Raw genomic sequence first — 25394 nt, 5'->3', positions numbered from 1 at the left:
TACCACCCCGTGCATTCAGAGAGCATCAGCCACAGATGCCCACAAATAACACAGCAGTCACTCAGAGAGTTGTCCTTTAAGTCTGAGAATTTGCTATGGAAAGGCTTAAAAAAATCAGTTCCTAACCTTGTTTCCCTTTTATCATATTCATTATCGCTATAAAACACCTAACCCTGTACTTAGTCTATTCTTGGTGCTCAAAAAATATTAATTCCCAGGCTCTACTTATCACCCCCACTTTCCTTTTAAAGGAATACTGGCATTTAAAAAGTTACCTTAGAGAGATCTTGTTCTCGAGCCAGGGACCATGCCATCCTCATTCTAGTGTCCCCAGCCTTGATAAGAATCATAATAGCTACATTTACTGAGAGTTTATTTTATTCCAGACACTAGGCTAAATGCTTTACATATTTTTAACTCTTTTATCCCTACAACAACCCTCTGAAGTAGATATTTTCATTTATTGTTAGAGCTACTTTACAGAATTTTTTTTAATATGAGGATTGAAGAAGTTGAATAACACGTCCGAGGTTCTCATGAATCAGAAGCAACAGCACCAGGATTCAAAGTCTGGGTTTGTATTCACCGTACTGTGCTTTTGCTGTTACGTGGACGCAGATATTTCAGAGTGCAGGGAAAAAAAGTGCTCGGAATCATTAGGAAAAGGGCAGCAGCATAGCCACAACATCTCATTCAGACATGCAAAGGGAGTAGCATATAGTCCATGGGATTTGGGATCTGACTTTTGAAGAATGGAGACTTGCTTGTAACTGGTCAACCAACTTGTCCTCCCAAGAGGAAGGCCACTTGAATTACCAGATGATTGAAGGGCCTCCTTAACAAGTAATAACCAGAAATGGAGGTCTTACAGGTACCTTAAACCACACAAACCTTTCTCTGCATAAATAATGTACTCGGGGAAAACAGTAGAGGGAGGGCAAGTGGAGGATCACAGATGCGGAGATGCAAGAAACAGCTCCAGGCATGAAGGGGCAAGGATCTCATGTGGAATTCTGTTGGAGCTGCGAGAGCTGAGAAAGAGGCGCCCAAAGGCATAAGAAGACTAGACAGCCACGGAATGGTGTAGTCTTTTCTCTTCAGCAGCCTCTCAAGGTCCCCCATAACCTGTCTACACCTTAATTTTCCAAGCTTATTTCCTGCCAATGTGTAAAACAAACTTTCATCTTTTCTCAGGTCAATTTCCTCAGCTGGGCTGGTCATCTTCTAGTCAGTCTCACTTTTGTACCTTTGCCCACACAGTCCATCCAGTGTGAATCAACCTTCTCCTTCTCCATCTACTAAAATCTCTTATGTTTCCATGGCCCATGTCTTTCAGACTACTCCAGCTTACCCACAAATCTCGTTCTCAGGACTCCTATAACTCTTACAGCCTGTGGCCATGCCATCCATCCCTTAATTCTCATCTTGCACTGCTTCCTGAATTTTAGTTCTGACCACGTCTACTGAATCCTTCAAAATAGAGAATTCTTTACATTTCTCTTATATGCTTCATGGCACCAGCTTAGAATCAATAAGTGATTATCAACTACTTGTTGTTTACTTGAATATTTCAATGCCAGCTTTAATTTAATAAAGAACCCAAAACCAGTGATTTCCCAAACTTTATTTAGTTACAACTCAGGCTACCAACTGGTACCTCACAGCATGTCTCCAAATCAAACCACCTCAAAAACTAAATTTAATTTAATTTAATTTAAAAATATGTACTTATATATCAAATATCACTTTTAGAAAAAGAGGACTTTAGCATTGGGAATAGGTGAAACCCACAAGCTAGGAATTCCAGATATGAATCTACATCATTTGGATTTTTGCTCTGTTTCTTTTTTGAATTAGAAAATTTTAAAACTCATATTTGCACAACTTAGAGGATCTTTGGATTTACTTCATCAAACACTGGGTGATATTTAAACTACCCAAATATTTGAGCTCAGTCATTGCCAATCAAAAGCATATGAATTCTCTAGGAGAATATCTGGAAAACCAAAAAGCCAACTATGATAACTTTTAATGTTTCAAAAACTATATGTACCTTGTTAGACTTGGGCAGGGGTGGGGGGTAGTTGGATATCAGAGCAATTCCCCTTGCCCACGTAATGTGGTTCCATACTTCACAACAGGTAGAACAGGGAAATCACTATGTTGAGCCTATTGTAAAAGCTAAATAAAGTCAGAGAGATTTCTTTTAACACCGAAGAAATATTTTTAAAGAAGCAAAACTCTTACCTGTTGTAGAATGACGAAGAAATTTCTTGACACCAAAATGACTGACTCCACAAATCAAATTTGTTCGGCGCAGGTAAGTAAAAACAAAAGCCGCCCAAGCCCTTTCACTGCTATGATTTCCTTCTAGGATCAATCTTTTCTTCCTCCCCAAGAATATAACTGTTTCACGTTGGAAGAGCTAAAATTTTGAGAGTTGGGCTGGTGTAGAATCCAACCCAAGATGGTTGGGTTTAGTGTGCGTGGTGACTGAGGCAGCAGCAACAATCCAAATGTGACAAAAGAGATTAGCAAGTTCCTGTGCATAAGTCAATTTCCTGTAGCTGGCTTCTCTGAAGAGAGGGTTTCATTTGATGTGTATGTGCACGTGCATTTCCCTCCATGACAATATGAAAACTTCCCCAGATAAGAGACAGAATAAGGCCTTTGCTGCATGGCTGAATTTGTGTTGAATTTATCAGCTCTCTAGGGACCATTTCCCTCTCTCTTTTCCCCCATTTCTCACCAGCAAATCACCTATGAAAAACTGCGGAAAGGAAGAGTGAAAAACCAAGATGATTCCTTAAGGAAGTGAAATAAACCAAGAAAAAAAAAAGGCCACTCCACAGATTGGTCTTGGTTAATTTAAGTTTAGGAAAAAGCACCTTAGATCTTCATGTCAGCTTGGTGAACATACTGACTATGGAGGGAAAATGGTAAGTGGGCGGTTCACTTTGTTTTATTAATAACTATGAAATAACAATTTGGAAAAGACAGACTCAGCGCTAACGCTCAAGCAGCTCCGCCACGCATTTACCCTTCGATGGACCAGCACCTGTGTTGCGAGATACATGACTATGAGTTGTTTTCAGACTCCTCAGAGTTTCATTATTTGCCTCCAAACACAAATTTACTTCTTCTGTCCGTCAGTGCAATCCAGGTGTAGAGACCATTTGCACATATTTAGATTATGGCTGAGTTGCCTACCCCGATACATTTAACTTTCATGATGTGGTCACAATCCCCCTTGCCTCAAATCCCTAAGTAATCGTAAATGCTACCTCCCAGGGTGAAATCTCAGTCAAAATACCTACATGCCATAAGGATAAGATCAACTCCATTCAAGTCAACAAGAATTTATAGAGCCCCTATTGTGTGCAAGGTCCAGTGCTGGGGTGGAGGAGGGCACTTAAAGATGAACAAGATGGAATCTCTCACTCATGAGAGTCAAAATCAAGTGAAGGGGAAAGACATGGACATAAAGGAGATGCTGTGAGCCAGGATCTATTAACAAATCTCACTCAAGGGACTTCCCTGGTAGTCCAGCGGTTAGGACTCCACACTTCCACTGCGGGGGGCACGGGTTCCATCCCTGGTCAGGGAACTAAGATCCCGCATGCTGTGCAGGGACCAAAAAAAAAAAAAAAAAATCTCACTCAAAAAATCCTGGGACACCAGGGTCAGGTGAAAGGAAAGTGCGTGTACAACCTTCTGGCCAGTTAAGATAGCCATTGAATGTTGACATGGATTCTCTCATAATATTCCAGGGACCCTTGGCTGGTTTCCAGGAGGCTGCTCAGACCTGCATGCATCATCTGAGGGCCACCCTCACTCCCTCACCGTTGCAGCCTCAGTATCCTGTTATGTGCCTGATACTGTGAACTGAAGAGAAACACAAAGGCTGAGACATATATTCCCTGTGCTCACAGGACCTATGTTCTGGTTGGAGGAGACAAAAAAAAAAAAAATTCATACAAATGCAATAACTACAATTTGTAATAACTATTGCAAAGGAATCAGAGAAGAAGCTAAACTACAGAGCAAGACAATATCTACAACCCAGGGGTGGTCAAAGAGGGTCTCTTCGTGCAGCTGACATTTAAGGTGAGACCTGAAGCTGTGACTCTAAGCCCTGGTTGAGAAGCTTTTTAAAAATACCAGTGCCTAGGGAATTCCCTGGCGGTCCAGTTGTTAGGACCCTGCACTCCCACTGCAGAGGGCACGGGTTTCATCCCTGGTCCGGGAATACAATCCCACATGGGGAACTAAAATCCCGCATGCAGTACAGTGCAAAAAACCCCAAAAAAACAGTACCTAGGCCCCACCCCCAGAGATTCCAGTTTAATTTGTCTGGGTTGGGACCTGGGCATCAATATTAACTCCCCCCCACCATCATTCTAATGTGACACCACCGCTCTAATGATGAAAAAGAGGAACCTAAGGGGAGTAGAAGGAAAGACATTCCAAGCAGAGGCAATAGTATGCGCAAAGGCCCTGAGGTGGGAAAGAGCTTGGTGTGTTCAAGGAAGTGAAAGAGGATTGATGTGTCTGGTGTGTAATGATGGCAGGAATAAGTGGTGGAAAATGAGTATTCTCAGAGATGGCCACCCAACTACTAAGGCCATAAGAGACTTTTACACGAACTCAGGTATCAATTTGTTAATGTGCAGGAAGAACTCAATCTGGCAGGTGAGAACCTTGGGCCCTCTGATATGCACATATCTCCTTTTAGAAAATTCTCCCGGGAAAGTCAGATCACCATCATAATGTTATTAGGTAAGCAGAACATATGGTTCGTGGATACTTTATTTATCTACCTCTAGGTTGGGTGGTCAAGAAAGATTTAGGGCAGCTTATAAAAACACATACACCTTAGCAAAATAAAGCAAATTAAAAACAAGAAATGGAAAGATGAGACCAAAAGAAATGAAGACAAAAATTAAGCTAAAACCAGGGGTGAGGTTGATAGAGAAAATGAAAATGCCATGTTCTAAGCGTTTAAGCGACTGGTGTGAGGCAGCAAACACTACCACATAGAAAACTGAGCACCCACTGAATAACCGTGAGCACACTGCTCAGAATGGTGAGGGCTTCCTGGCTCCCCGGTGCTGAGACTAAAGAGAAACTTGGCACCTGGAATCTAATAGGAGGACATCACAACCGAAGTGAAACACCATCCTGAGACTAAACACTGCCAGCGGCACGTCTTGTGAGATGGTTCCTTACATTTTTCCTCAATGTAGGTTGATTTCATCTCATGAAAGAGTTGACTGAAAGCAATCCCAGGGTGCATATAGGAGAGGGTGCATGGAGGGATTAGTACAGTGTGTGCTGCCCCATATCCTGCTTTGATATGCCAGTTTAATGGAGAGATGAAAATAGACTTCAGAAATGCTTCTGAAAGTTCAGGATAAAATCGTTTTCTCACCCAAGCTTCCAAAAGCTTTGAGGCAGCAAAGAGGTGAAAATGGATGTAGCTCCAGCAAGAGATCCAGTGGTTTTGTCAGTGCCCCAGTGCCCCTTGAGAAAGCAGAGGCACCGGGCAAGGACAGACAGCTGCCCACGGGGGCAGCCCCCATCCACCTCCAGGAGAAGGCGAGACTCTGCCCTTTGGGAAACAAAGAAAAAGCACTACAAGCACGGTTTGTAAGTTCAGGGCCTCGGGCCTTGTGCATTTTCTCCACAAACGGCACACATACTCCAGGGCAGGGTAGATGGGGTGTGTCCGCAGGCCCAAGCACTCCCACCACGCCCTGCAAGGTGCTGGGAAGGGCATGGCTGTCTGGCTGCAAGATGCCCCTTTCCCTCTTGGCTCCCGGCTAACACCCTTGCCTCTTGTGATGGACTCGCTCTCTCTGTGTATGTAACTGTAGTTTTAGATGTAGGTGGAGTCAGGCTTTGTGTTGCCTCCTGCCTCTGACGTTGAGAAATGGTTTTTCCTGTTGCCTTTACACACCTCTAGTCTTCACATATATTTAATCTAAGAGGGGATTTTCTGGATGAGGGTTGGAGAAGGTTGGGAGACAGCTATTTAGATTCCTCCCTGTTCTGGAAATCTCTCTCTCTGTCTCTCTCATTCTTTTAACAGACAGGGGTAGTGGGGATGGAGATGTAGAAAATAACCTAAAATACATGTACACGCTCACACACACACACACACACACACACACACACACACACATATGCAAACCTCTGGGTGTTTCAGTTCTGATGCTATATAGTCCAGCCTTGGGACAGAAGTGAGGGGAAATCCTGGGGATTCAGTGGTGGGAAGGAAGGAAACGATGGGTGTGGAGGTCCCTGTAGAATCCGGCCCCTTGTTATAAGCCATATTCAGGAAGTCTTCCGTAACAATCTCACAACCCACTGTGAGCCGGGCTAGTGCCCTCCCATGAGCTCCCACAGCACCTCCTCTTAACCCTGCCAAGCACTCACCAAACAGCCCTGTCATGTCCTGCTCAGACGCCCTTGAGGCCCAGGGCCTGGCCTTGCTCACTGGTGCATCTCAGGCACTAACTAGTCAGCTACGAAAGAACCACTTGCTGATCCATAGATTGATTATCTCATCTGACCCTCACAACAGCCTTATGTGGTAATCATTCTTAACTATATATTTTACAGCCAAGGACACCTCAGCTGGCTAAACAATTTGCATGAAACCACATGGCCCCCAAAGAACAAAGATTCACCCCGTCCATCCGTTGTGGCTGTTCACTCTGCTGGTTCCCAAGGGGGAGAGCTGGGCTGCTTTGGGAACAGAGAGGCAGCCTAGCCTTAGCCACAGGCCCATTTTCTCTCTCCTGAGCACCCCTTCTCGGAGGTTCTCCAGCAAACACAACCCGCTAAACGTCAAGACTTGCTTTCTCAAAAACACCTTCATTTGAGATGTCCTCTGATACAGCAGACCAACAGCTTATTTCCTCTTTAACAGTCTCCTAAGAACGAGGACCTCTTCTAGCGAGGGTTTTGAAATAATATGACGACTGTCTCTGTACTCTGAACTCACAAGTAAGTGGCATTCTTGCCTGTTGCAAAGGTCTCTGCCATCTATACCACAGAGAACTCTTAATGACAAGGGTAATTGTAATGGATAGTAAACCTTGGAAAACCTGTGATATCAATCATTTACTAAGTTATTTTTTTACCCTGGGTTAGTAAGATGCCTCCCCCTTCTTCTTACTGTTAGAGTATTAAGTGAAATGATTTCGATTTCGTAAGTAGCTTTTAACGTTTGCACAGACCCTCATTCACAATATGCCACCTAATAAAATAAAATATTTCAGTGGGTTCTGAAGATGGGAAACATGTACTAAAACTCTGTCTGAATGTTTTGAGTTTCAAACCTAGGGCATTAGTCAGACGGTAATTATTTTTACTCAGCTCCCCACTAAGTGATAACTGTATTAAACCGAAACACGCATTCCTTCTGATTGAGAGATTTTATGATGGGGAGTGTAAAATATTAGCTCTTCATAAGAGAAAGAGCTTAACTCTGAAGTATCACTTTCAGTGTAAAAATACACTCATATAAAACACTTTAAAATTCTAAATATTAAAATATCCTAGAAACGCCACAGGCTAGAAATCACATGAATGATTTCCTCCTTATGCATTTTAATTCATTAGAAACAACAGCCTCCCTAACCAGTTCAGAGTATCATTTCAAACATCTTCTAGCTTCCCTCTTATAGCCATAGCTATAAAAACATCATTTCCCTGGCTGTGATTCTCATCATCTATTTTCTCTTTAACTGTTTTAATGTAACATAATGTATTGCTTTTTGTTTCAGTGAATGCCAGGTTCTCAGGATTCTCATCTGCCTTTTTAATCCTGGTTTGTTTGCCCTGTATAACTGTGTTTATCGAGTAAACATTTATATGCTTGTTCTTTTTATTGCAGAGCCATACTTCATAATAATGCAGGGTCTCGTTGCAAAAGATGATAGCACCGAACAAAATCATTCAAGCTGTGGTGTAACTTTTTTAAGTGTCAGAGCAGAGCTAATGTTGTCAAACGCCCATTACCCTTCAAAGCAGTCCCTGGTTAGTTAATGTACTTTTCCAACCCTGCAGACATCAGGCAAAGCACTTTCAGAACCTTTTTAGAACCTTCCGAGACAGCTTAATACACTACAAAAGAAAACCAGTAGTGCTGCATTCTATTCACAACTTGTTTTTGACTCAAAATATAATCTGGCTTGGTCACCTACCTTATTCACTGGAGGTAGCTCCAAAGGGCTGTCTCCCAAAATCAAATCCACCCCAAAAGGACAAAGACTGGCTATCACTGAAGAAACTTGAAAGACTGTGTGCCTCAGGCTCTGAGAGCAAATCCAGGTGAGGAGTTTGAAATGTAATGTGAATAAGAGTAGCATCTTTGGGTCAAGTGCATGAACTTCCAGGGGACTCCTACACTGCGTACAAGATCCTCTCTGATGTAGAAATTCTGATTTGTTTAAAAAAGAAGAAAACCATCACTGCTTCTTCTCGCATTCACATTTTACTCGTTGCCTTGATAAGGATCTCCGCTTTGGGCACAAACATCACAGGGTAACTGCAGCTCAGCACACCTGCTCAGAGTGGGAGTTGCAGGCGGTTCAGTTAAAAGGCAGGGCCCAGTGAGTGCTAACTTGCCATCTTTACAAAATAACAGATCTCCAGCACAGTTCTGGAGGGAACGGGTTGAAGCTTGTACCCAAAGGCAATCTGAAATTTTGGAGAATTATAAATTTGGATTTGGACAAAGCAAGATTCAAACCCCAGCTCCACTTACTAGCAAGGATGAGGCCTTGATCTTCCCATCCGGGAAATAGGTATAATGACATCTACCTGGGAAGGGTTTTGTAAAACGGCTGCATAGTCCTTGGAATATAGTAGACACTCAATACATGGTGTCTATTAATAGCTACTCCTGTTTTGGACTTTTGCCTTCTGGAGTTTTTTCCCTCCATTCCTACCCCCACTTTAAATAACAACTGTTATGTTTCAGGACTTGAGAAGCTTTGCCAGTGCCAAATTCTGGTTGAATAAAGTCATACAAGCTTACAGATCATGCATAGGATTCTAAGTCATATGTTGGTTGTCTCAACAGGTTTATTTTTGTTTTGTTTTTTGTTTTATTTTTTGGCTGCATTGGGTCTTCATTGCTGTGTGTGGGCTTCCTCTAGTTGCGGCAAGCAGGGGCTACTCTTTGTTGCAGTGCGCGGGCTTCTCATTATGGTGGCTTCTCTCGTTGCAGAGCATGGGCTCTAGGTGCGCGGGCTTCAGTAGTTGTGGCTCACGGGCTCTAGAGCACAGGCTCAGTAGTTGTGGCACACAGGCTTAGCTGCTCTGCGGCATGTGGGATCTTCCTGGACCAGGGATCAAACCTGTGTCCCCTGCATTGGCAGGCAGATTCTTACCCACTGCGCCACCAGGGTAGCCCCGAAGATTGATTTTAAACTTCAAAAGCTGTCAGTATTTTCATCCAAAAAATACCTTGTTTTTTTCTTTGCACTTTTTAAGAATAGTTCTTTGCCCCTTTTTTGTCTTTTTTTCCTAAGATGACTCAGTGTATAGGCATGAATTTTAGACATTTTTGGGTTTTGTTTTTTATGTTTTTTTTTTTTGTTTGTTTTTGTTTTAGTTTTTGCCACACTGCGTGGCATGCGGGATCTTAGTTCCCTGACCAGGGATTGAACCTGTGCCCCCTGCAGTGGAAGTGTGGAATCCTAACCACTGGACCACCAGGGAATTCAGACATTTTGTTTTTATATGCACTTTTTGTTAGCTATTGCCACTATACCAATAAGCAAGAGGAATTTCAGGACTTCCCTGGTGGGACAGTGGTTAAGAATCTGCCTGCCAATGCAGGGGACATGGGTTCGAGTCCTGGTCCGGGAAGATCCCACATGCCACGGAGCAACTAAGCCCGTGCACCACAACTACTGAGCCTGCACTCTAGAGCCCGCGAGCCACAACTACTGAGCCCATGTGCCACAACTACTGAAGCCCGTGCACCTAGAGCCTGTGCTCCACAACAAGAGAAGCCACTGCAATGAGAAGCCCGTGCACTGCAACAAAGAGTAGCCCCTGCTCACCGCAACTAGAGAAAGCCTGTGCACAGCAACGATGACCCAACACAGCCAAAAATAAATAAATAAACAAACAACAACAACAAAAAAAAGAAAAGAAAAGGAATTTCACCCACTACTGAATAGCTGTGCTGACAATGTGAAGGACATGTGTAAAAATGGCTTTCATATGCTCTCCTGAATAAAGTTCTGGAAGCTATTACAGATATACACTGATTTATGGAAGAGACGAGGCACTATCTTCTGAAAATCACATGAAACTAGAATTTTTATTACTTGTTAGTTCGTAATCTGAACAGGTAGCTCTCTTAAATGAATAAAATACATCTTATAGGAATATATAACCAACACAAGGAAGTCAGGGTATGTTCTGAGTCGAAAATAAGATGACCAGTGGTGTTTTACTTTCATATAGCAGTTTTTTAAATTTTTTGCACAAATGCCAGGAATGTGTGTACATTTTTGTCCTTGGATGAATGTAGTTGTTTTTTGTTCCTTTGTTTTTTAAGGTTCTGCTTACGATATTAAAAATGGTTAAGAAAATCAGTTCAGTATCTCTTTACGCTTACCAGAAAGTAGCATACTTCTTAAGCCGGTGTTTACTTCAATAGAAAATTTATATTTCACCTGTTGGCAAACCTGGAATAATGTGGCCTGAGCTTTGGGAAGCCAGACTCAGAGGAGCATAGCCCTTCTTCCTTACCAGTTAACTTCCTATGTTGGAAATACCCACTTGCTTAAATGATAAATTTTGAGTCTGCTAAGTAAAATCATGAATTCCATTCACTTTATTACTGATGCAACCTTCATGGAGAGAACTAGCTTGAAACATCTGTGCGAAATTTTGTACTTAGGGTATTTATAAATTGCACTTCAGCCCACAGATCAAAACGAAACTAAACATCACGTCATCCAGCTGAGACTTGACACCAGTTGGCATTTCTTATTAGAAAAATAGCTATGGGTGCAATGAAAGAGAGGCAGGTGTAGGCAGTAGAGGCAACTACTTCCTTCTAGAAGGCACTGATTTCATCTTTGCTGATGGTGACTCATTCCTAAGAGGCAGGCAATTTCAACTCACTGTAAATCAAAAAATACTTAATGACGTGGAAATGTGCACACAATATACCGTTAAGTAAAAAAAAGTAAGACAAAACTTGAATTTGAATTCAACTTGTTATTATGTACACATATGCAAATGTTAATAGAGGTAATCTCTAGGTGACAGGACACCAGTAATTTTTACATTTTCCTTTTCTGTATTTCCCAAATTTTTTATATTAACACTTATGTAAGCCAGATAGAAAATTATAGGTTTTGTTAAAACTGCATTGAGTAAGTCTACCTGTTTCCTCATAAACCCTTGTTACTGCTTCAGTCTCAATATGTTTTGCGTAATAACCAGTGATTTTATAGCAGTTGATTCTCAGAATAGAATCACTGAACCATAGCTGAACCTTGCAAAGTCATCTTCCTCATCGCTCAGCCTATACTGGGTCACATTTAGATGATTCCAACCAGATGCAAATTCCACTTCCACACAGACTTCAAAAACAAGAGATTCCAGCGGCTTTTGCATTAAACCTCTTAGAAGTCCAATCTTAAATTTCCCTTAAAATGGAAATCATAGCTGGGAAAGATCCTAGGCTATCTAGTAGCTTTATCTTCTGGGAAAGATAAAGAAAGGAGTACTCAGAAATAAAAGTGAGGTTTCTGGGAAATTTATTCAGTGTCTGAGCTCAAAAAGAAAGAGGTAGTGGGAAATGCTTGGTGCTTATTAGAGGTAAACATGTTTGTGCCAAGGGCAGTCAACGATTGCAAGATTTGGTTTCAAATTAAATCTGCTGTTTTCTTATAATTACTATTACCTAAATTATTATAGTTGTGCATTTTTTAATCATTTAGGAGAAAAGGGAGTATTTTTGTAAATTTTCCTTAATTTTCTTTTAATCTTTCTGTTTAAATGACATTTAATCTTTCTGTTTAAATGACATTTAAAATGATACATAAAACTTCAAGTTTAGTCATAAACAAATGTCTATTACCTTTACTTTTTTTTATAATATCATCAGTTATTAAAGGTAAGTAAAAAGTTAATAATCAGGATGGGGATAGTATGAAGAAATGAGGATTGTTATACACTACTCATGTGAATTTAAATTCCATCATGTTTATAGATACAATATACATATTAATATGTATATGTATTAAAATAGCTATGTGTATATGTGTCTATAAATACATACACATATACATAAACCTATATACCTTCATACCATTTAAATTCACATGAGTAGTGTATAGTAGTACATAGATACACATATATGAGTATAAATATAAATTATAAATTGTCTCACAAAAACATCCCTTAATTGTGGTGAATTCTTTGGTCAGCCAATCTCCTTCAAGTAATGTATCTTCACAAACTAATAAGACACCCATACATAGATTTATTTCCAAGGCTGTTCAGTGCAGTTTTATTTAATGTAGAGACAAATGAAAACAATTTCAATGTCCAATGATAAAATATTGGTTACCCTTTACTTTTTTAAAACCATATAAACCTTTTAAAAGGCAAAATTTCTATTAAAACATTTTTTCCAAAAAAGAAATTTAAGTTCTTAAATATTTATCAGAAACAAAATGGTTTTTTTTTATAATTTTGAACAAAGCTATCTCTATGGTATATTTATTATTCAAAACATAAAGTAAGATTGTTTTGCTCTCTATAATTCCTGCCTTTTAATCTTCTAAATATAAAATAATGAGTTTTTTTTAATGCTTTGGAAGAAAAATATTAAAATACTAAGTTTTCTTCTAACTTTGAATTTTTATGTTTCAGATTCAATTTACAACTTACAAAGTACTTTTATGTATATTCGTGTATTTGGTCCTCACAAGATCACTGTAAAATAGCAAAACAAGTATTATTATTATTCTCAGCAACCTCATTTTATAAATGAGAAAACTGAAACTTAAAAAGGTTAAGCAACTTATATAAGGCCACATAGCCAGTTAGTGAGAGAACTCTCTAGATCAATTTACCTCTATAGCATTTTCCCTGCAGAAAACAAATTACTTTTCCCAACTGATTCATTAAAACATGATAAGAGATACACACTGAAGAGAGACATGCAAAAAATGCAGAAAATCCGTTATTTTTAAATGGTCATAGATTTATTAGTATAAAGAATAAGATACAAAAATAAAGGATCTGTACAATAAAATCCTAATTTTATATGAAAAAAATTATTCATGTCTGAAAGACTAAAAGTAATTATATCAAACAGTAATGGTGATTATCTCTGAATGGTGAAATTGGAGATGATTTTTCATTTATTTTTCTCTGATTTTTTGTATTCTGCAAATGTTTAGCTATCAGTAAGGATTAACTCTATAATCAGTCAAACAAACATTACCAGCTATTTTTAATAAAGTGCTCTAAACATACAGTTTATTCTCGTCAGTGATTCTCTAATGCATGTGGTTTCGCTTCAGTTTTTTGGTTTGCTGGGAACTTTTTATTTTAAAAAAAAGGTATGTGTGGTTTCAATTTTTAAAAAAGTAATGTGAAATCACAGTGCCATATTCTGAAGATCTGGTTCTCTCTTCTAGCGCATGTAGCAATATAGGGCAGGTTTTTGAGAACTTAACCTGAAAAACCATTTCTGTGGTTTTCTTTGTGTCTGCAGTAAGTCCCAATGTTTAACTGTTAACTTGAATGTCTACCTTCCCCAAAGTCATTTCTTCTTCCTTGCTAAAAAGAATCTCTCTCTGGTGATGGGCAAAGTGTCCCAAATCAGGGAATGAATCATGATGTCCAGTCTAAGGTAGTGAAAGAGACTCTTCTGGTTCCCGGCTCTCCAGCTTCCCTTGCAGCTATGGGTAGCCATGTGACCCAGTTCCACTCAATGAAATATTCAGGAAAGTCTTCTTGGGTGTTCCTGGGAAAGGTATTCTTCACCGGGTAGATCAGTGAGAGACGTCAAAAAACACCTGCCTTCCTTTCATGCTTTGACTGTTGTCATATGAGAATGTGACGTTCTGACGACTAAAGTGGTCATCTCAGGACACACGGGAAAGCCCAGAAGCCTGCAGAGGCACAGAGCCAGAACACTGTTGACCCACTCTCCACCTCTTAATTTTTATTATGTGAGATAATAAAATGCAGGTATTATCTAAGCCACAGTTCGTTATTCTAATACTTGCAACTGAATGTCTTCTAACGATGTAGTAACATATAACAAAAATTTGAAATTGAAAAAAATTGAAACAAAAAAATTTGAAATTGGGGCTTCCCTGGTGGCACAGTGGTTAAGAATCCGCCTGCCAATGCAGGGGACACGGGTTCGAGCCCTGGTCTGGGAAGATCCCACATGCCATGGAGCAACTAAGCCTGTGCACCACAACTACTAAGCCTGTGCTCTAGAGCCCATGAGCCACAACTACTGAGTCCACGTGCCACAACTACTGAAGCCTGCACGCCTAGAGCCCATGCTCCTCAACAAGAGAAGCCACCGCAATGAGAAGCCCACGCACTGCAACGAAGAGTAGCCCCTGCTCGCTGCAACTAGAGAAAGCCTGTGCACAGCAATGAAGACCCAACACAGCCAAAAAAAAATTTTTTTAATTGAAATTGAAAAAATTTAGCAAAAAAAAAAAAATTAGCCGATACCCAACCTAAATGGCTAACAGTGTAGAATGTCATAAAGAAATGGTTAAGTATACACAATATTATTTGTCATATATGTCTCAATAAAGCTGAAAATAAAAAGAAATGGTTAGGTAGATTATTTTACTGTGATATTATACAGTTATTTAAAAATAATATGTAGGAAGATCATGTGGCCACATGATGTAAGATTATGTGGGTAAGAAAAGGAAAAACAGGACTTGGGATTGTACATGCACTATGATTACAACAATGTTTTCAAAGACTGTGAAGAAACAAACCCAAACCACTAACAGGAATTGTCTTAGGGGGATAGAATTGCCCATAGATTGTTTTTATCCATTCCCCTGTTTTCTAAATACTGGGACTCATATGTTATAACCTTTACATTAAAAAATATAAAATGGGGCTTCCCTGGTGGCGCAGTGGTTGAGAGTCCGCCTGCAGATGCAGGGGACGCGGGTTCATGCCCTGGTCCGGGAAGATCCCATGTGCCGCGTGAGCGACTAGGCCCGTGAGCCATGGCCGCTGAGCCTGCGCGTCCGGAGCCTCTGCTCCGCAACGGGAGAGGCCACAACAGTGAGAGGCCCGCGTACTGAAAAACAAAAAAACAAAAACACACACATATATATATATATATATATATATAAAATGAAGTAACTCATACAAACAGGAATACCTTGGAGATATTGCAGGTTTGGTTCCAGAAATCCAAAATAAAGTGAATGTTGCAATAAAGCTAGTCACACACATTTGTTGGTTTCCCAGTGCAGTTACACTATACTGTAGTCTATTAAGTGTGCAGCAGCCTTATGTCTAAAAAACCAATGTACATAGCTTAATTTAAAAATACTTTTTCGCTAAAAAAATACTAACCATCATCCAAGCCTTCATCAAGTCACAGTAGTAACATCAAAGATCACAGATCACTGTAACAAATATAATAATAATGAAAAGTTTGAAATATTGCTAGAATTACCAAAATGTGACACAGACACATGAAGGAAGCAATGAAGACGCCGATAGGCTAGCTTGATGCGGGGTTGCCACAAACCTTCAATTTGTAAAAAAAATGCAGTATCTGGGAAGCACAATAAAATGAAGTGCAATAAAATGAGGTATGGCAGTATAAATCCCTGGAAGAATTTATATTAAGTATAAGAATATGTTTGGCGTCCTATTGCCAAACTCAAACTTCCCAGCTTGACTTTCAAAGCCCTTCCTCACATGTCCCCTGCCTACTTTTCTAGTCCCATGCCTTACTACATGTTCTGTTCCAGCCACAGTGAACACTCTTTCGTACCTGAAAAGCCTTTCCTTTTGTGCAAGGGAAACACTACCAGATGTGGCAGAGACTGCTGGTTATTCCCCTCAATCCCCCTCTTCAATAATAGAAAATAATTTTCAATTGAGCACACTACAGCCCGAGATAAAGGCAACCTGTCCTAGCCTTCCTTTCAGCTGGATGTAGTTATGTGGCTTTGTTCTGGTTACTGAGGTGTGGGAAACCGCCAGCTGAAACGAAGGCTAGGACATATAGGAAGAGGGGTGCTCTTTTTGTCCTTTCCTTCTTAGATGCTTAAGTTTGAGCAGCCCACCTGGACCACGAAATCAATGAAAGCTGTGAGCTGAGTTTGGAAGAACGAGAAGGCTGGGTCCCTGATGAGCCTGTTACTGCCACACCAGCCCTGGAGCGCCTACCTCTGGGTTCCATCTTCACAAAACAGAGAAATAGACTCCTATCTTGCACATCCCACTATTGTTTTTGAGTTTTCTGTCACACACAACCTAACCTAATCCTAATTGATACATTAATTTCTTTTTTAATTAATTAATTTACTTTTGGCTGTGTTGGGTCTTCGTTGCTGCATGCGGGCTTTCTCTAGTTGCGGCGAGCAGGGGCTACTCTTCGTTGCAGTGCTCTAGCTTCTCATTGTGGTGGCTTCTCTTGTTGCAGAGCATGGGCTCTAGGCACATGGGTTTCAGTAGTTATGGCATGCAGGCTCAGTAGTTGTGGCACACGGGCTGAGTTGCTCTGTGGCATGTGGGATCTTTCCAGACCAGGGATCGAACCCGTGTCCCCTGCCTTAGCAGGAGGATTCTTAACCACTGCGCCACCAGGGAAGTCCCTGATATATTAATTTATGAGATAAGCTACTGACAAAAATGCTTTTAGAAGAGGGGTGACAACAATATCATAAAATTACTATCCAGAATACATGAACAGAAAGTCGGAGGTTTGGGGCTGGCACAAAAGAAAACAGAAGGCTGAAGAAGGGCGGTGGGGGGGTGGCGTGGCAGGGCTAGCAATATGGTGACAAGTTAGGGCCACCAATGACTATTTGGGGGAGAGGATGGGGGTACAGATTTGGCTAAAGAAGTTTTAAGAATAAAGATGACTAATATTAAGTCACCTAGTGTGCTCTGCTACAATGTAATTCCCTAATGTTACCACCAAATTCTCAGTAAAAATCCTGTATACACAATAGCCTGGTGTGAGCAGGTTTTTTGGAAAATCAAGGGAAAGGGGTCAAGAGAGAACGAAACACTGAAAGGCTGTTCATTCAGTGGAAGCTAGAAATTAGAGCTTATATTAAGCATAAGCTTCCCCAAATTCCCAGAAAAATAGGTATAAATGCTATGTTTCCCATTCAATATGGAATGATTTTTAGAACCAATATTTTGCATATATTAGCATGTTTTAATGACATGTTTACATATATTTTGCATATCATTTTTCTTTACACCAGAAATAGTCATCCTTGACATATTGTTTCACAACATGTTTTTGTTCTGTTTTATTTTAACCAATCAATGTGCCATGGACATATTTTCAGATAGGTTAACCTCATCCTTTAATAACAGCATAGTATTCCATCATATGGAAGTACCACAATTAATTTTAGTCCATGTTGATGTAAATTGACTTTTTTGCTATTGCAAGTGCTGTACTTGTACAAAACAATGTAACACTTTAATGCAATTGTGCATGAGCAGTTAAGTATTCCTGTGGAATAAATGACAGGAAGAGACTTTGCAAGGTTTCTGAAGAGATGTATTTTTTATTGTAGCAGGTATTATCAAATTACATTCCAGAGAAGTCTGCCAGAGGTGAATGACAGCACCTATTTGCTTATACTCTCACCACACTAGGTATTATAAATCTCTTTAGTTTTTGTCAGCTGAAAAGTGATATCATGCTAAATAATTAGTGAGATTCAACATCTTTTCACATATTTACTGGTTACTTCTATTTCTTCTCTGAAATGTATATTTATATCCTCTGCCCATTTTTCTCTATTGAATTATTTATTGTTTTCATATTGATTTAGGAAAATTCTTTATATATTAAAGATATCAATAATTTATATATATTTTACAAAAATATCTCTATGTCTGTTGTCTTTTAATTTTGTTTATGGTGACTTTTGCTGTGCTCAAGTTTTTAATTTCTGAGATTGATTAGACTATTTACCACTCCAAAATGTAAACAATATTTTCCTATAATTATGATTTATCATTCTTTCAAAATTACATGGCAATAATGTAATAGTTAAGAGTACAATCCTTTGTACCAACCTGCCTGATTTCAAATCCTGATTATGCTGTGTAAACTCAGGAAAGTTATTTAACTTCTATGTGCCTTGGTTACCTCAGCTATTAAATGGGGATAATACTAGCATCTGTACTTCATAGGGCTTTGTGAGGATTAAATGAGTTAGTACATACCAGGTGTTTAAACATCCCTCGCAACATAGGAAGTTTCAATAAACATTAGCTACCATTATTTTGCTGCATCTTAATGACAGGAGTTTTCCAAAATGTTTTAATATCTGATATGTCCCATAAATAACTGCTCCAGAATGCATCTAATCCTTATAAATGGTCTTAACCTTTTTGCCACCTGCCTGGATCAGTAAAACGGAACTCTGCAAATGAAGACAGACAGAAAACTGAAGACTGCAAATGAGAAAGTCAGAGTGCCACACACAAATCAAATAGGAGTACCAGCTGCAAAAGCTCAACAAGTTAGAAGAAGCAAATAGAAGAGCCTAAGGTAGGAATTAGATGTTTCAACTATGAGTCTTGCCCTGACAGGCAGGGCTCTCAAACAGCAGCTGCACAAACCTGTCATCCCATCTGAGGCAAATGTGCCGTTAACATTCAAAGGAAGGTTGTTTCCTATATATTTAGCTTATATGTTGAGCAAGTATCAGGGGTGACCCTGTGTGCAAACCTTTCAAAAACTTTCTTCAGCCTTGGGCAACTTTATGTTATCTGGAGAGCTAGATCATTGTCCTTGTTACAAATTGTAGTTAAAGATCAAGTTTGTTCATTGATTTTTCAATGATAAAGTGTGCCCGTGTTTTGTTAATAATCACTGAAATCTACCAAAAATGCACATGCTGCCCGAGTACCAGGTACCATTAATTTTTCTTGTAATTCCTTTATCTCTTCCATATTTGTGAGTATCATGCCTAAATCTGAATTGTTTTTTCTTTTCTTTTTCTTGGTGAGTCTTGCCAGACTTCTCTCTATAGCATTTATATATCTTGAGGAACAGCTTTTGGTTTTACTTACCAACTCCTGCTATATTTTTATTTTCTAATTCATTCATTTCTGATTTTACCTATTTCACTTGTATTGACACGGACAGGCAACAGAAAGGTAGACTGCTTTTCCACTGCACTCACTTATGAGTAAACAAGTCACCCTCCTGTTACTTTCTTTGATTTATTTTGTTCTTTGTTTTCTTAAGTTGCTTAAGTTAAATGCTCAGCCTCTTTTCAGTTACTCTCATTTCATAATAAAAACATTTAGTTGTGGCAATTTTATTTGAATTTCAAAAGACAGGGTGACCCCAACAGATATCTAGGCTACATATGATTTACAAAAGTAAGACCGGCTCTTACCAAAAAAGGCCTGGGTGCAAGATGACTGCGGGACAAAATGATAGAACTGGAAGCAGCCTTAAGGAGACCCAGAATCGAACACAATACAAATGAGGGCTCAGGTGACAGATAATAATTTGTCTGATATTAAAAGATCAGATATCCTCACACTAAGTCTGTGCTCTAGTTGAGCAAGAAGTCTTAAAAAGCAAAGCAAGGAAGAACTACCTCTTTCCTCCCTTCCTTCTCGCTGCGTGATACCAGATCACCTAAAATCCCACAAAGAACCCAGTTAACCGTTTCCTTTCATAAACACCTCAAATTCAAAATACTGTGCAAATTCTGTTTTCAAAATCGAGCTTCCTCAGGGCACTGTCCCAGGTCTCCTCCTCCTCTGCTGGAGGAAAATTCTAGAAGGCAGAATAGAGCTGGCTGTTGGTGACATCTGCTTTGACTTCGAAGTCTAGAGGCAAACACAGGGAGCTTGAATAATTAGAGTTAACTCCGTGAAAAAAGACATGTCAGGGCTTCCCTGGTGGCGCAGTGGTTGAGAGTCCGCCTGCCGATACAGGGGACGCAGGTTCGTGCCTCGGTCCAAGAAGATCCCACATGCCGCGGAGCAGCTGGGCCCGTGAGCCATGGCCACTGAGCCTGCGCGTCTGGAGCCTGTGCTCTGCAACGGGAGAGGCCACAAGAGTGATGAGGCCCGCGTACCGCAAAAAAAAAAAAAAAAAAAAAAAAAAGGAAAAGAAAAAAGACATGTCACAGTTATTGGGGTCTTTATTATGTTCCTATTATCCTATTTTCTTCAGACACCATGGAGTGATTTCATTGCCGTAATCCTGCAGTTCTTAACTGGAGTTGGGGGAGAGGTAAGGTATGCCTATCAGAATCACCTTGAGAGGGTTTTTTTGGTTGAAATTATACACTCTCCACTCCTGGAATGATAAACAATGATATAATCAAAGAAGAGAGGAGATAACAAAAGATTCAAAGGAATCTAGTTTTGGAAATAATCAGAAGTGGAGACAGATGTTCATCACATACATTATTAATGATGAAAACTTGGATCAGCATGAATGTCCAAAAACAGGAAAATAAATTATGTTACAGTAATCCATACTACGGAGTATGTTCATAACTATTATCATGACCTTTAATACCATAAGAAAAGATGCATGGTTTAACTTTCATTGTAAAACGCAGGATACAAAAATATATGCAAGGTATGATCTCAGCTATTTAAATATTTAATTTATATACAAAGCAGAAAGTTGGCAGAGGAAAATCACCAAAATGCTAGCAGTTTTTTTGTGTTGAATAGGATTAATACAGAGTTTTAAAATTCTTTTTTCTTTTTTTTTTTTTTAGTGTTTTTCTCACAAGCTTTATTGTTTTTATAACCATAAGTAAATCAAGGAACGTTTATGGGTAAAAAGTTCAAATCTGTACCTTCTATTTCTTGAAATCAGTTCTGGAAAAAAAAAAAGAAAGAAGAAAAGGGTAGGGGAAGGGAGGAAAGGAGAGGAGAGGAAGAAGTTACAACACAGAGAAAAAGAAATATTGTTGGTTTACTAGTAGGAATGATATTCAAAACATTTAACAGGAGTCCAGCCCAGGCACCATGCAGTGAGGACACAATTTAATTATAACTAATTGGTCCACTCACACTGATGCCTTCCCACTGAATGTCATCCTGTTTTCAGGCTCACTTTTCAAGGGAAGGTGTTGTTGGGAATATCCTGACCATCACTTTGAGCCCTTGTATACATTTTCTCCTTGCACAGAGCACATTTACCTCCATCTCCATCCACAAAACCCTGCTTAGGTGCTCCATCTCCCATGAACCCCTTCCAGGCTGTCCCAGTCAAAGTAAACTTCTTTATGTTTCCCTATAGCCTCTTCCCCATAGTATTTATCATAATGCTACCTTGTAGTATAGCAATTATGTGTCCTATTGTGTTTCCTCCTATTCCATATCCCCACAGTACCTAACATGGCAGAGATCACATCGAATCCTCATCTAGCTGTATTCTAAGCAAGGACTCTTTGTCATCATAGGGTACCTTCCAGAGAGGTCCAGGAGTTAGGACAGTCAACTTCCTTTTGCAACTTTGGGTTGTGGATTTGCTCACATCCAGGATCTGAGCAACCTACTGAGGTGGTATAACAGACAGGTTTCCTAGACCAGCCCCTCTGAGGACATGAGGGGCTCAAGGGAAAGTTGGCCTGATTGCAAGGGATGTTCTCTGCTGATGGGATGGGGAGTTGGGGGAGCAAACAGCATCAGGGAAGTGTCACCTGGACCTACTCCCAGAGATACCTACAGGGAAAACTGGGTGGTGCTTTTGCAAAAAGACAAAAAAGTTCTTAGCTTTGAAACATCATAGATTCAATATAAGCTTTTGTTCATTTAGTCATCAAACATTAATACAGGCCATGTGCTGGATATTGGGAGACTACAATATATATTGTTGGGAAGGTTGTAGTGAAATGGTCACTCTCAGAGACTTAAACAAACACAGCTGAGTTGAATTGATCTAAACCCACTATATTAGTTTGCTAGGGCTGCCGTAACAAAGGACCACAGACTGGGTGGCTTAAACAGCAGAAATTTATTGTCTCACTGGTCTGGAGGCTAGAAGTCCAAGATCAAGGTCAGCAGGGTCGATTTCTTCTGAGGCTGTGAGGGAAGGGTTTGTTCCAGGCCCCGCTCTTCTTAGCTGTAGATGGCCCTCTACTCCCTGTGTTTCTTTGTATTATATTCCCTCTTTGCATATCGCTGTGTCCAACTTTACCTTTTTATAAGGACACAGTGTACTAGATTAGGGACCACCCAAAGGACACCATTTTAACTCAGTGATCACATTGTGAGATACTGGGGGTTAGAACTTCGAAGTATGAATTTTGGGAGAATACAGTTCAACCCATAATACAACCCAAAACCTGCCACATCTTAGGCGATAATCCGAAGCTAAACCCAAACGTCATCAGACGGCCTTGAACTGCTTCTCTGGCCATGTTGCATGGGGACTAGCACCCAGCATTATCCCTGGGAGCAAAAGTAGCAGGGACACCAATCACGGCAGCAATAGGTGAGGTACAAGACGGCACTCTCATCGCACCAAGGGGGCTGGCAGCCTTCTCCTGCAGCTTGAATCCTATTTTCCTACCTAGTTTCTGGCAGTAGGGAGAGGCCCACAGCAAACAAGGACGATGATAACATGTTCTAGCACTTCATTCTGGAGGGCTTAGCCAAGGGCAGAAGACAGACGGAGAAAAGTGGAAGCTCAGTCCTTTAAATACGCAACCCGGCAAGATTGGCCAAATACATCAAAACGCCTCTACCAAACCCCAACATAACTGATAAAATCATTAAACTGGACACCACTAAATAAAATATGCCAATCTGAGTTCACCGAAATATGAAAACTGAATTCTCAAACAAGTTCCAAAAAACAATTAAATCTCTCAAGTGTAAACATGTAAAATATATATTTCATATCATTTGTTTCCTAGTTTCAATCCTTTTCCAAACACCAAAGAGGAACCAAAGTAGGAGAGACATCATTGAACAAGAGGATATTTGAAAGACAGTAACACTGTCTTAAATGACCCATGACACATTAACTCAATCATTTAAGTTAATGCATAACTCAGCATAGCTATTGAACAGGAAATTATCTCATTTGGTAGCATCTGGCCAAAAGGATACAGCTGAAAACATATATGTAATTGACAATTTCTAATTAGAGCACAAAAATTGATGAGGTCTGCTGAGATCCTTATTAGACGTCTACCTAGTTCATTTTTTATTTTATCTGTAATCTTTATATTACCACAATGAACTCTTATGTTGCAATGGTAAGTGTGTATAATGAGTAGGCCAAAAAAAAAATTTAATGATTGAGGGTGGATTAGAGTAAAGACTCCAAGTAATCCAGTTACTAAAGTTTGGTGTAAAAAAGTTACAGGGGTTCCCTTTAAACCTCAAAGCTATCTGATTAGTGTTCTGAAACTCGTCGTAAGTAGGAAACAAAGGAAAAATACATAAAGCATTATCAGCTAGCATACTCTTGGTGAAACTGTGCAGGATTCATGGGCTAATTTCTGACCCCTAGTGGTAAACTTGTAATAAGGTCCTCAAATATATCATACTCGATCCTGAATTATTGCTACCATTGGGGAGAGAATCCATTGCTAAAAGGATTAAGGGGAAGACAGTCACCCACAATCTCAGAGGTCACTGGTCACTTTGATTCTAGGTGGTTCTGGAATGTTAGTGAACTCCTTGGCTGACTTACACTTCAACGCTGATTTCAGCCTCATGCAAACAAGCCTTAGACAAGAAGTCCGTGCAAAGCAACAGTCCTTCGGTTTATGTTCAGACTCTTTTCCTTGCCCCAGCCTCTTCAGAGTACTAGTGATTAGGAGAAAACCCAAAAAAAGGCAAGCAAAGGAAGGAAAGAAATGTATGGACAATCAATGACCATATAAGTGCTAACAAGTGCAGATACATCACTTAATCACACATAGTGAAGTGTATACAAAAACAAAAAACAATACTGATGCTCCAAGGAGAATGCAACATTTAGATATCAGAAAGTAATCCTTCCACTATCATTTATAACTAGTTAGACTTAAAAGTTTTGAAACCATAAAGTGGATGTAACTATTCAGACATTGACCTCATAGGTCAAAGATTACACTAATACAATATTCTTATTAAAATAATAGAGCAAATATAAAATCTGAGAAGAAACTTCCTTTTCAAGAAAATCAAAACTATCTTCCCTGATGACAACAGGGTGATCACTTTGACTCAAGTCTGTTATTGCCTATTTCTGTTAACATAGGCAATAAAATTGGAAATTCCCCAATCTTACTTAATTATAAGAGCTCCATCGAAACAATGCTGTCTGTGAAACTTACGACATCTGGTCCATATCACAGCCCTTTCCACTGTTCTAATTTTTTCTTCAGAACCCACATGCACATTCAACATTGCCAAGACCACTCTCCAATTTTTTTTTTTAATTTATTTTTGGCTGTGTTGGGTCTTCCTTGCTGCGTGCGGGCTTTCTCTAGTTGCGGCGAGCGGGGGCTACTCTTCGTTGTGGTGCACGGGCTTCTCATTGCGGTGGCTTCTCTTGTTGCAGAGCACGGGCTCTAGAGTGCAGGCTCAGTAGTTGTGGCGCACAGGCTTAGTTGCTCCGCGGCATGTGGGATCTTCCCCGACCTCGGATCGAACCCCGTGTGCCCCACATTGGCAGGCGGACTCTTAACCACTGCGCCACCAGGGAAGTCCCCACTCTCCAAATTTTTATCGCTACTACTGGCACTTTCTTATATTTGTATGTATGTAGGTAGATATAAGCATACTTTTTTCTTCTTGTTTACCTCTGCCTTATTTCTAGCTCCTCAACCGAAGTTAACTACCTACTGTTTACATTTACGTAGCCTTCTTCCTGTTCATATAATCATAAATATATACATATTGGAGTTGCCATTAACTGTTTTACAAAAACAGTTATATTATGTACCCTTTTCTGATTTTATTGTTTGTTTACTTAACAATACATCATGGGATGCCCTAACTGGTAAGGATCTATGGAAGACTGTATTTTCCAAAAATAGCCACAACAATATGTCTGGTTCCACGTGCTCTTCCAGGACCTTGCCACTGTCCAATAAAAGTGTGGAGTCTATTTCCCCTCCCCTTGAACCAGCTGTGCCTGTGACTGTCTGAACAAA

The 25394-nt window shown here is 39.9% G+C and overlaps 1 protein-coding gene across 4 annotated transcripts in view; it reads right to left on the bottom strand.

Moving 5' to 3' along the window:
- Positions 1-2564, bottom strand: part of RHOH (ras homolog family member H) — a 49129-nt gene extending 46565 nt beyond the window's left edge. For all 4 annotated transcript variants that reach the window (XR_002643452.3, XR_002643453.3, XM_022565578.3 and 1 more), the window contains exon 1: positions 2248-2564. The gene's annotated coding sequence lies outside the window, so the exon portion shown is untranslated. The remainder of the gene's footprint in view (positions 1-2247) is intronic.
- Positions 2565-25394: the final 22830 nt, after the last annotated feature.

This window comes from Delphinapterus leucas, chromosome 5 (genome assembly GCF_059928025.1).
Source record: "Delphinapterus leucas isolate spDelLeu-1000000601 "Yukka" chromosome 5, BTC_Dleu_Yukka2, whole genome shotgun sequence".
Classification (NCBI taxonomy): Eukaryota; Metazoa; Chordata; class Mammalia; order Artiodactyla; family Monodontidae; genus Delphinapterus; species Delphinapterus leucas.
This window is presented reverse-complemented; position numbering and strand designations above follow the sequence as displayed.